Source organism: Lolium rigidum, chromosome 6 (assembly GCF_022539505.1).
Source record: "Lolium rigidum isolate FL_2022 chromosome 6, APGP_CSIRO_Lrig_0.1, whole genome shotgun sequence".
NCBI lineage: Eukaryota > Viridiplantae > Streptophyta > Magnoliopsida > Poales > Poaceae > Lolium > Lolium rigidum.
The window spans coordinates 97,110,332-97,123,297 of record NC_061513.1 but is presented as its reverse complement, the minus strand read 5'-3'; the positions used below and the strand labels follow the sequence as shown (position 1 = coordinate 97,123,297).

Genomic DNA, 12,966 nt, shown 5'->3' with positions numbered 1-12,966 from the left:
TCTGTGGAAGAAAGACAAAATGGTATGTCTCATGGGAACCCTTATTGTAGCACCAAGTTTTATACTCCCTCCATCCCACCAAGAATGTCGGGACTTTGTCCAAATTCGGACGTATCTACACACTATTTAGTAACTAGATATATTCAAATTTAGACAAACATCTGACGTGTTTCATGAGATGGAGGGAGTATTTTTACACATGCCACACAAAAGGTTGGTTTTCTTGAAACAATTTGGTGCACACACAGGTTGTGAACATGTCCCTGCGACATTTTATACAGAATTTTTTGAGATTTTAAAATACATTTTAAATATACTTAAAATAAAATCCAAAATTCTGCTCCCACTAAATCAAGTTTTTTAAGTTTGACCGAGTTTATAAAAAAAATGTCTTCAGCGTCTAACATATTATGAGATGAATCTAATGAAACTAGTTTAGTGCTGGAGAAGTCTCTTTTTAAGACACAATGTAAAGATTTTAAAACTAATTGCTAATCACCCAAATATCTCTTCATAATTCGGCATCGATCCTCGTCAAGACATAGGAATCAGACACAACAGGTCCACGGGCTCACGCTACCAGACAGTGTTGGTCAGCATCCATGCTCTGTGAATGCGTCGTTTTTTGAGAAGATGGATTTCTGCCGATGAGTATTTCTTACCGTGCTACAAGAAATTGATCACTATGAAGGGAATTTTATTTTTTGCAAGTATATTTTCTTTTTATAAACTGTGCGCATCCGTATTGCCATAGGATATTGCGTTGTTCCAGAAATTAGGTGTAATTAGTATCTCCGCGATACTAATATATTCTCATTGTCGAAAAAATATGCTCCTCCTTTGTGCGGTCCTGCCTAGCGGTCCTCCGTAAGGCATATACACTTCCATGAGATGAGATTGCAAGCCTCTAGCGGCTTCTCCTTCATGAAGTCTTTTCCACCCCGTGCGCCTCCTTCCTAGAAGTGAGCAACGTCGTCTACGATCTTCAGCCCCAGCTTTCTTGGAAGGCGATGCGATCAATGATAGTAGTCTATCATAGTTTTGACCAACCGATGTGCAAATCTTAACCTTGCACATTTCACTTGAGTTAGATGATGTGATCGCAAGATGGAACACCTTTCATGATTGTCCTTGCTTGATAAAGTATTGCGGATTGCTCCACCATAATCCGCTATGGGAGAGTTTCTTCTTCAGTACATCTTCACATATCTACGATCACCATATGGATGGCAACAATCTTCAAAAGTAAGATCTCTTGGAGATTGCTCATCTTGAAATTGCACAATATTTTTTCTTTCTTCGTCTTATTGATGTCTTGAAGACATATATGAGAGATCACTTACTGGAAAACGATTCTAATCCGCCCACCGATTGAATCGCTAGTAATCGGTCGTGTCCTCTCGCGCCGCGCGTCCCCATACGTGGCATACATAAGAGGGCCCACTACCTTACTCGTCAAGCCTTATCTCCTCCTCCACTAGTCCGTCTCCCCGTTCCCCATCGCACTCACGAGCGCCCCACCGCGATGTGCCTCCGCTGCCGCTCAACCATGCACGCCGCCGCCGCTGGCTAGGCATACGCTGCCACCGCCTGCCCATGAGAGATATAGCTCCACCACTCCGGTTCCTCTTCTTGTTCGCCGCCGGCGTTGCAAGGCTACATTAGATCCCTGGGTACCACTGCTGTCGACACCGCTGCTGTCGCCGGCAAGGAAGGGTACTGGTGGAATTGGCAAGGATGTGTGAGGCGTGGATGGGTACCGCTCCATCCGTCTCCACTCGCAGGTCCAGGTCCCCACACACCGACGCAGAGGAGGAGCGCGAGGATCACATCAAGGTGGAGCGCCGCCTCGACCACGATCTCGGTGGCTTCGAGATGGTGCAGCACTGCAGCTCCCCCTTCCGGCGCCGCCTCCCCACCAAATGTAAGTTTTGCAATGTGAATTTTTTGTTGAAAATGTAGGTGATTTTTGTGAGAAACATCTATGCATTATGTTGTAAAGGGATTCTCCATATGAAATTTTATGTGATTTATGTTGTCTTTGTTTATTTTTTGATTGGAAACCCTGGAAAATTTTGTTGTAAATTAGTCTCTAATATTGTTGTAAAGAGATATGTCAGATGTGATTAAAGTTGTCTTTATTACTATTTTTGTTTGAAACCGTGGGATATTTTGTTGTAAATTAATCTCTAATATTTTTGTAAAGAGATTTTTCAAATGTGATTAAAATTGTCTAAGCCGTGGAATTTTTTGTTGTAAATCCATCTCTAATATTGTTGTAAAGAGATTTCTCAGAGATGATTAATGTTGTCTTTGTTACTATTTTTTGTTGGAAATTGTGGAAATTTTTGTTGTAAATCAATCTCTAATATTGTTGTAAAGATCAGATGTGAGTTTTCTCTTCCATCCACAAAAAAATCTATATGGAGGAGACCGAACCTGTTTGACATTTGCAAAGCAACGCCTAGCAGGAAAAGGAGGAGGGAACGTGGGTGACGTCTGTAAAAAAAAGCGACATCTCTAGGTTGGGTAGGTACAACGGAAAGCGACGTTTTCCCTACAAAAGCATCGAACGGTCACACGGGTCTCATCCGATGGCCCATGCACGACCGATCCCCCCCCCCCAAATCGGTCAGCCGAGGCCTAGCGTTCGCCTTAATCTTATTCTTCAAGACATACTTGGCGCTGGATCTTCTTCATTTTTTCTTCTTGCAACCTTGAAGTCAGCATGTGGTTCAAGCATTGCCTATGGACAAATTCTATAAATATAAATCAACACAAATATTAGTTCATAGGGATTGTCATTAATTATCAAAACTATACATGGAGGCTCCATGCACTTTCAGAGATGATTTGGCCCTCTTAATATTGTGATGTCAAAGTAATATGCGACATCATGAATATACAGCAAACGAGAAAAGGAGCATTAATATAGGATGGAGGTTAACAAGTATTTTGACCTGCTTCCTTCCGATGGTCGATGTGCTTCATTCAAATGGTGGTAGTGTTTCCTTCAGACGCCACCGGATGATTATGCACGCTTCCTTCGGATGGCCACTATGCTTCATTCAAACTGTCATAGTGCTTCAATCAGATGGTGGTCATGTTTGATTCCGCTGCTCCATGATGCAGGGGATTGGAGCGGCATGGGCGATGTTATGAAGCATCATGGATGCATCACTAGCCGAAGATCTGGTTGATAGTGAAGTAGGCCTGTCCAAGAGGTGAATTGTAAAGGATTACGCAGGTTTTAAACCTGAAAGTAAAAAAAAAATATGAGCAGTTGGAACCTAGGTCACTTGCAATGCACAAAAAATTAGCTGACCCTGACAGTACATGGAAGCAAGGAAAAAGTAGCTTGCCGCAAACACGTGGATGCATAATTTTGTAACGAAGAAAGCATCATCAACAATACTTAGTATGTTACCTCACAAAGATCTAAAACACAAATAGAGAGAAGATGTGATCACAAGTTACCTAGGCCCAGCCCTTCATTAAGTCGCGTGTACAATTGATATCACAACTGCACATACAAAGGACTATTTGGATCTAAATGTCCGAAAAAATGCAGGAAAAATACACAATGCACACATTTGGACCAATTCAGTTTCGTATTACCTTATTTCCTGAATCATGTTTTCATAAGAGAGATATGAGAGTGATCCTGTGAGCGCTGGAAGCAGACAATGACCAACTACTTCGGCCGGATTGAAGGCTTGACGGCCTGGTCTACGGATGCTTCCGCCGCGGCGACATCTTTTTGTCACCGATACCTACTGCCGCCAACCACCAATTAGTTATGCCCTGGTGACGTCTCTACGTGGCGGAGCGTCATGCGTGCCAGCATACGAGATGTTGAGGTGGAGGGCTGGACTCGGGAGAGTAGAGTCTGGGGGTGGCGAGGAATCAGATCGAGGGGAGCGGAGATGGGAGGGGTGCGCTGCGGGGAGGGGAGAGATGAGCGGAATTGACGTTTATAATTAATGTAGAGGGGTGGGGTAGGGGCACAGACGGACATTCATTTTGAGATAAGATCGACGGTATCGGGAAGGTTCGAGCATTCGTTTCCAATCGGACCCCGATTGTTAGTGTTTACCAATAATTAAAGTCTCATATTGGGTTATCAACATATCGTGAAGCAAATGGTTTAACATATGTATCAAGATGAAAGGCCGTATCATAATAGCTTCGAGTATGCAAAGGAACCATCAAGTCCAGCTCCCAACTTTGGTTATTGATCCAATGGTTAATGGTACCGTGATTGCGCATTACCGAACATGTCTACTAAGTTGCAGTAATATACACTGACTTCCGCATTAGAAGAAATTGTTCGCACCAACCATGTCGACCAACTACGGTTGGTTGCGTGAAGCTTCATCTAATTTCATATGCCATTGTTTTGTTAATTTTTTATACCATACTTTTTTACTTCTTCATATTCATTACTATTCTCTCGACATATATCTTAACCATCGCTGTTTAAAATTATACTTAACAAAAAGAACCAGTAATATAGCAGATAAATATTCGATGTTTTATTATACAATTAACATTGACTGTGGAAGACGCACACGCACTAAACTTAATTCATATATTGCGAAGTGATGTTAGATGTCTCATTTTCGAGATATTACCCCGTAATTAAATACTTGGCTAACCCAATTCGTTCTAAATACTTGGCAACCCAATTCGTTCTAGATTGTGAAAAAACTAAAAGAATATCTCATATCTTAATAGAATAATTTGAACTGGGTATAGAAGTTCGCGATCTCTCGTATATATTTTAATTTTCATAAATACCATGGCCGGGAGCTCTAAAGCTGGCCGTTGTTTCCAGACAGCATGTGTATGTATATCTGTTCAAAGTAAATAGAAGGGATAACTAAAAATAATAATGAAAACTCTAGAATATAGAAAGTAACATCGAAGGGGTTTGTACTTGAATCATTGGATCTTTGTTTATTTTTCATGGTCAAATATATCTTTTATGTTCCTGAGTGCAACATTTAGAAGATTATGCACACTTTCAACAAGGTATTGAGAGAACAATTCGGGGCGATTCGCCCATACATATATGCATTCTATGTGCGCACCTAAACTTTCGAGAAAAAATGACAACTTTGGTGCTCTGTGGAAGAAAGACAAAAAAAGGTCTCGTGCAAACCCTTATTGTAGCATCAAATTTTGTATTTTTTACACTTGGTGCGCACATAGGTTGTGAACATGTCCGCGCACGACAATTTCTATAGAATTTTTTAACATTAAAATGCATTTTAAATATATTTAAAATAAATGAAGCATATGCACCCCGGATCTGAGACGCTGCTTCCACCAAATCAAACTTTTTAAGTTTGACCAAGTCTAAAAAATACATATTATGCCACGAATCTAATGAAGCTAGTTTGGTGTTGGAGAAGTTTTTCTTTAAGACCCGGTGCAAAGATTTAAATTACGGTACAAACCCTGTTCACACGAGAATTTACAAGTAATTGCTAATTAGCCAAACATTTTTCCACAAAATCAGCCTCGGTCGTGAAGACACAACAGGTCCACGGGCTCACGTTCCAGACGGTGTTTGGTTAGCATCAATGCGCTCCTCTTTTGTTTGGTATGTTGTTTCCTTTTTTGAGATGTCATTTTTGGGAAGATTAATTCCTGGTGCTGTCTTGGGTTGTTTGGTACACTGCTATAAAGAATTGATCACTATAGCGAGGTGTTTTCTTTTTTGCAATTCTTTTTTATGTGCATCTGCTTGATATGAATGATATATTCGTGATATTAATATATTCCTATTGTAAAAAAAATGATCCTCCGTTGTGCGGTGCTGCCTAGCGGTCTTGGGTGAGCCATATACACCTCCATGACCATGAGATTGCGAGCCGCTACCGGCTTCTCCTTCCTGAAGTCTTTTCCACCCCGGCCGCCTCCTTCCTAGAAGGGAGCATCATCGTCTCCGGTCCCCAGCTTTCTTGGAAGGCGCTCCGATCAACGATAGTAGTATCATGGTTTTGACCGACCGATGTACTCTACATCCTGCCCACATGTTTCTAGCTAATGAATTGTTTCCTCGCTCGCCAGGAACCTGAGCAATGCTTGTCGCAGCCGTTGCTTTCAGTCCACTGTGTAGGGGCATACACGGATGCAGACGCACGCACGATCGAGGCGGTGCCGTGGCAGCCGTGCCATGGCTCCAAACCGCCATGTACGCACACGACGAAGTCCTGACGTGTTCTCTCCTATATGCCAGCGCACGTTCCCTCGGCAGGACGTAATCGCGCGAGGAGCTTTCTCGGCAGAAAGAACAAGGAGAACAGCGGGACGCAACGCAACTGCATCTGAACTCGGCGCGATACACCGGTGCAGATTTTTCTCCGCGGTGGCGCCGGTGGAGCGGAGAAAAATCGTCTTTCCTGGGGGAAGATGCATGCATGATGCACGGCCCAGGCCGTTGCCTCCACCGGAGAGACAGCAATGCTGCATATGCCGCTGCCAGCCTGCCGAGATGTATCTACGCGGATACACGCTCTGCAGAGAAGAAAATTCAGAGCAAACGAACGGATGAACTCATGGCGTTTTCCTGTGAGAATCGCTGGTTTGAACTCTGAACCACGAACAGGTCTTCGTCGTGGCGTGAATCCACACATCGATCCGTCCATCTCAGGTCGTCTGTTGTCACCTTCATCGCGGTGCACCGGAAGGTGTTTTGGCGCTAATTCATGGCTTCTTGTCTCCGTGCAAGGTGTTCCTGTTACCATATATGTCCTCACCGTACCTGGATCCGACCACTGGTTCCTTTACTAGCCAAAGCAACCAAAAGTTTCAACGGATGAAATTGAAAAATGGCCATACAGGTTAACAGGTTACAAATGGATTTGATCTCCACCAGGCCATGTTCGGTTTATCCACTTTTAAAGTGGATTGGAGTGGTTTGAAAAGTATTAGGAGCAGGAGGGATTTTGGCTTGTATGGGATTTGATTCCCCTCAAAACTCAAACCCGTTCGATCCGCCTTTCTTTGACTCGGATAGCTGGATCGATGTCGGAGGTGCTGGAAGGGCCAACGTTGCTGCTACCATGCAACTTGCTGAATAGATAAGGAGTGGCATGGTTCGAGGCAGCCACCAAAGAGATACTAGTATCAATCAACCAGCAGTATGTATATATTGTAAAGATGAGAACTAAAACAGTCCCAACAAGTGACAGGATAACACAGTCACCCTCGTGTAGCTGTGTCCTGAATCCGGACGACAGATACATCGTACTTTGATCAACTGTATATACAGGGTAAATATTCGCCCACAGACAGTGGATGTCGTTCTTTCCACAGGGACTAGGCGACGACTAAGATGCTCGGCTACAGCTAGGTCACAGGAATGAGATGAATTTTGCAAGGGAATTGAATCTAAACCTACTCGATCACTTGCTTTGCAAATAAAAGCAAGAGACAATATTTTTGGGTTTTTCCTTTAAGTAAAACAAGTATACTGCAGGTTTACTAAAATAAAGATTAGCAACACCACAAGCAAAAATTAAGATTGAGGACAGAAGCAACTTCAGATACAGGGACAAAATATTTGCACGCCACAAACATGTAATAGTAAATTACTTCACTAGCAAACAATTAAGATTGGGATAGAAGCAATTTTGGAAAGGGACAGAGCACAAAACGATCAATACATCACATGAATGGAAAATGAGCACGTTTCTTCACCAAATGAAGCACACTAGGGACAGACTAGTACGTACACACAAGGACAATGTTACAGGCCACATTATAACCAACAACACAGGTTTCTGAACTGCAAAACTTGACGAGCAAAAACACACACAAGTAGATTGTTACATGCCACGTTCCAGTCTTACAGATCAACAGATCAATTGCCAAACTAACATAGGTGAATACACTGAAACAAATCACAGCACTAGGCAACAGTAATTAAGAGAAAATTTCAGGGAATAAAGAGAGGCTGAGGGAGAGCGATTGGGGTCAACCCAGATGCATCTTGAGGTTGGTGAAGAGGATGTTGGTGCCGGAGTTGGTGAAGACCTTATAGTTGCAGCAGGAGATTAGGACTTCAGAGCAGCATGAGATTAGAGGAAGGAAACGGTCATCGTCATCCCTGGTTCGTCGGTGAAGAGCAGCAGCAGCATCAAGGGATCATGAGGAAGAAGAGCTTCAGGTCGCTGTCGCCTTCATCGCGGTCGATGGAGATGCGTTGCAGGGCAAGGGATGGATCCCTGTGTGGTGATGGAGGGCTGGTACTTGCTGGACGTCGAGGTTCACCGCCGCCGCGGCCGGCTGGAGGTGGAGCAAGGTGAGGGTTAGGGAAAGATGCCAGGCACGCCCAATTTGGGGCTCCAACTAGGGATTTTACTCCCGATTCCCCTTGACACTTTGCAATCTGGCCCTTCACTCTTCATTCTTTCTTTCCAAGATGGCCCTTTTCTCTTCATATTAATCCTTGTAATCTTGTCCTTCACGTTTAGGCCCTTCGATATATTGGTGCATAGATAGCTTGTCCAAAACAGAGAAGAAAATGTGCCTTTTCGCACCGATCTGCAAAATATTTTTGGAGCATGTAAACTTGTACAATTGGACATATTAACCATTATAGCATCCATAATTGGCAGTGTATTGTTACCAAAATTCAAGCAAATGTCCCAGAAGTAATAGGAAAAAGGCTATATAAATGATGCTTATCATACCCCCACACTTGAATCTTTGCTTGTCCTCAAGTAAAGGTAAAAGGTAAATGAAAACTGAGTATGCAAACCCTTGAGAGAGTAAACTAGATTCAGAATGACACTAGCAAAACTGATATGACTACCAAGCAAGCTTTGCTGTTTACTGAAAATGGGATTCAAAACATTACTGAATGTAAGATATGAATAAGGCAGAATTTATTGTCGGGCAGGAACTGAAATTACCACTTTACTAGAAAACCCAGCAATCAACATGCAAAAACTTTTAGTTAGAGGTTAAAGAATGAAAATGAGTCAAATCTGGCAAAATGAAATGATCACTCAAAAACAATTTCCATTGCTCCTTTTATTAGTGAACACACTCAAATTTGGCACTGATTTTCTTCTTTTTGCTCTTATCAGGTAACAAGCATTTTCCCAGCACCAAACAAAACAAATAGGTATCAACAGTTATTTGCAGGGTCACAAGCATGGGTTAGTCCTCATTCCAATAGTCCAGGCATCCGATCCAGGGATCACATGGACCCAGCTAAGTTCAGAGGTGTTAGAAAGTTGTTCTCCACCTCTCAGTCCAAGTGCTCTGTCCAGGGACACAACACCCAGCTGAACACAGGAGTTGAGTTAGCGCAAACAATATTAGTTAGAAGAAAACATGTTAGAATCCTTAGCCAAAGTCAGACATCCAATCCAGAGATCACATGGGCCCAATTTGGTTCAGGATTAGTTAGTTAATTTCTAGCAGAATGATAGCTACCAACCCATTCCCACAGTCCAAATATAATATCCAGGGATAACATATTCAGCTGGGTTCAGTGTTGGTTGGCTCTCAAGCAAAGAAGAAAATTTCAAAATCCTCTCAACAAGTTTCATTCTGGAACATTCAAATTTACCAGAAAGTAATGTTATGAATCCAATTAGCAGTAAACAACATAACTTGCTTGACATGCATATAAGTGTTGAAATGTCATGGAATATAGGTTACAATTCAGATTTCAGACTCAATTCACAAAATATGATTTTTTTTTTGCGAAATAAGAATTTTTTATAAGTAACTACGGTGGACATGAGAGAAGTAGAAAATGTGGCAAGGAATAACAATGAAAGGAATTAGCACAGCTCACCGGGCTCATATGTACAGCACCTCACATCCTTCTACAACCTACTTCTTTTCTTCCCGCTATCTTCACTCTTCTCCTCATGCCTCTTCAACTTTGCTCCTCATCACCATGCCATACATCCACCAGGATCCCATGGGATGTCGACTCGAACCATGCTTGGTCTCGATGAGTGGTGCACAAGTAAAATCCTGAAAGTACACTCACACAAAGAACAACTGGCACAAGTGATAGGGCTCACACCCACTAAATCATCAATTGAGTAACCAATGATATAATTATAGCAGTAAAGCACATGGTAGGAATTATGAGTGACAGCAAGCATAGTGTCATAAGAAGGGTAGCAATTATCATTATGGGACAAGTGAGCATTATCTAAGCATGCATCTCTAAGCAGAACTCTATCATGAGGAATATATGTATCATGACAAGCATCAATAGCAGTTTCATTATCAAGATATGCATGATCACAATGCAACATGCCAATAGTCAATTCTTTCTTCAGTGATGGTATGATGTAGTGCAAAGCAATAGCAGAGAAATCAGAGAGAAACGAGTCATTAAGAGGAATGGTTAAACCTGCATAAGCACTCTCTTGCATGACAAGTTGCAACTCAACTTGACTCTCAGATTCTTGACTCGCCACCCTAGCGGATGAGTCTTCTGTATTCATATCCACCACATCTTCAGGAGTAATAGGTATTGGGCCTTCAACAAGGTCGCTTGTGAATTCCAATTGCGACTCTCGTTCCTCTAAAGTTTGGGATCTCTCTTCTTCAATCTCAGCAACTCTTTCTTCTTCAAGTGTGGCAGCTTCAGTTGTACTCTGGCTGGTTTGCTCAGGTACATGTGAAGGTGTAGGAACTTCACATGTATCAAGGGAAACTTCTGGTGCACTCAACTCCAGCTCAAGCTGTGAGGAGATAATGTTACTGAGCTTCATTTTCTTCTCAATCTTCTTCATTTCTTCCACAAGATCTCTCCCATCCTTGATCTTCTTCATCTCCTTGATAATGACTGGCCTCATGGGATCATTTTCAGTGCTCCAGTTGAACTCAAGAGACAACAAACTAAGTTTCTCTTCATCATCAAATTCTCTTGTGGGTGCTTGCACTTGAGGTGTTGATGGCTGACCAAACAGAGGACCATTTAACACTGCTGGAAGCATCTCCTCGTGCTGAGGTACATGAATAGAGGCTGGATAAAATTGTTGTGGTGAACAATTGCTCTCCTCTTCGTACCTAAACCCCTGCATTGGATAACTAGGAGGAAATGATGAGATAGGTGGGTTGTTGTTCCTATATGCCATAGTTGGGTTCTCAGGCCATCCAGCAGAATAATTGTTGTGGTATGAACCCTGGTGTTGAGCAAAGTTCATACCTACACAATTTTGAGTGGGAGGATAACCACGCTGACAATCAGCGGGTGTATGGCCCTGAAATCCACAAATATGGCATGTAGGAACAACATAGGGATGGCCTTGAGAATAAGGATCATAACAGCCAGGCCCATCCTCTAAAACTATACCTCGCTGCAAAGCTAATTGATGCAAATTTTGAGATAGCTTACTTATCTGTTCTTGAAGACTTTCTATATTGTTCACTGAAGTGCTCACTTGTCCGTGATAATAAGCCATATCCACGAATGAGATTGATTCTACTAGAACCTGCACAAAAGAAAGAGAAGCACAGGAAAATAACTAGAACAAGGGTTAGATGTTAATAATATTCACAAAAGAAAAACGAAGACCTGGTCTATAGCCTAACTCAACTGTTCGACGCTAGTCCCCGGCAACGGCGCCAATTTTGATCAACTGTATATACAGGGTAAATATTCGCCCACAGACAGTGGATGTCGTTCTTTCCACAGGGACTAGGCGACGACTAAGATGCTCGGCTACAGCTAGGTCACAGGAATGAGATGAATTTTGCAAGGGAATTGAATCTAAACCTACTCGATCACTTGCTTTGCAAATAAAAGCAAGAGACAATATTTTTGGGTTTTTCCTTTAAGTAAAACAAGTATACTGCAGGTTTACTAAAATAAAGATTAGCAACACCACAAGCAAAAATTAAGATTGAGGACAGAAGCAACTTCAGATACAGGGACAAAATATTTGCACGCCACAAACATGTAATAGTAAATTACTTCACTAGCAAACAATTAAGATTGGGATAGAAGCAATTTTGGAAAGGGACAGAGCACAAAACGATCAATACATCACATGAATGGAAAATGAGCACGTTTCTTCACCAAATGAAGCACACTAGGGACAGACTAGTACGTACACACAAGGACAATGTTACAGGCCACATTATAACCAACAACACAGGTTTCTGAACTGCAAAACTTGACGAGCAAAAACACACACAAGTAGATTGTTACATGCCACGTTCCAGTCTTACAGATCAACAGATCAATTGCCAAACTAACACAGGTGAATACACTGAAACAAATCACAGCACTAGGCAACAGTAATTAAGAGAAAATTTCAGGGAATAAAGAGAGGCTGAGGGAGAGCGATTGGGGTCAACCCAGATGCATCTTGAGGTTGGTGAAGAGGATGTTGGTGCCGGAGTTGGTGAAGACCTTATAGTTGCAGCAGGAGATTAGGACTTCAGAGCAGCATGAGATTAGAGGAAGGAAACGGTCATCGTCATCCCTGGTTCGTCGGTGAAGAGCAGCAGCATCAAGGGATCATGAGGAAGAAGAGCTTCAGGTCGCTGTCGCCTTCATCGCGGTCGATGGAGATGCGTTGCAGGGCAAGGGATGGATCCCTGTGTGGTGATGGAGGGCTGGTACTTGCTGGACGTCGAGGTTCACCGCCGCCGCGGCCGGCTGGAGGTGGAGCAAGGTGAGGGTTAGGGAAAGATGCCAGGCACGCCCAATTTGGGGCTCCAACTAGGGATTTTACTCCCGATTCCCCTTGACACTTTGCAATCTGGCCCTTCACTCTTCATTCTTTCTTTCCAAGATGGCCCTTTTCTCTTCATATTAATCCTTGTAATCTTGTCCTTCACGTTTAGGCCCTTCGATATATTGGTGCATAGATAGCTTGTCCAAAACAGAGAAGAAAATGTGCCTTTTCGCACCGATCTGCAAAATATTTTTGGAGCATGTAAACTTGTACAATTGGACATATTAACCAT

General features: G+C 42.6%; 1 protein-coding gene across 1 annotated transcript in view; it reads right to left on the bottom strand.

Annotated features, from left to right (window-relative positions):
• Positions 1-12,966, bottom strand: part of LOC124666798 — a 58,986-nt gene that overhangs the window by 42,163 nt on the left and 3,857 nt on the right. The window lies entirely within an intron of this gene.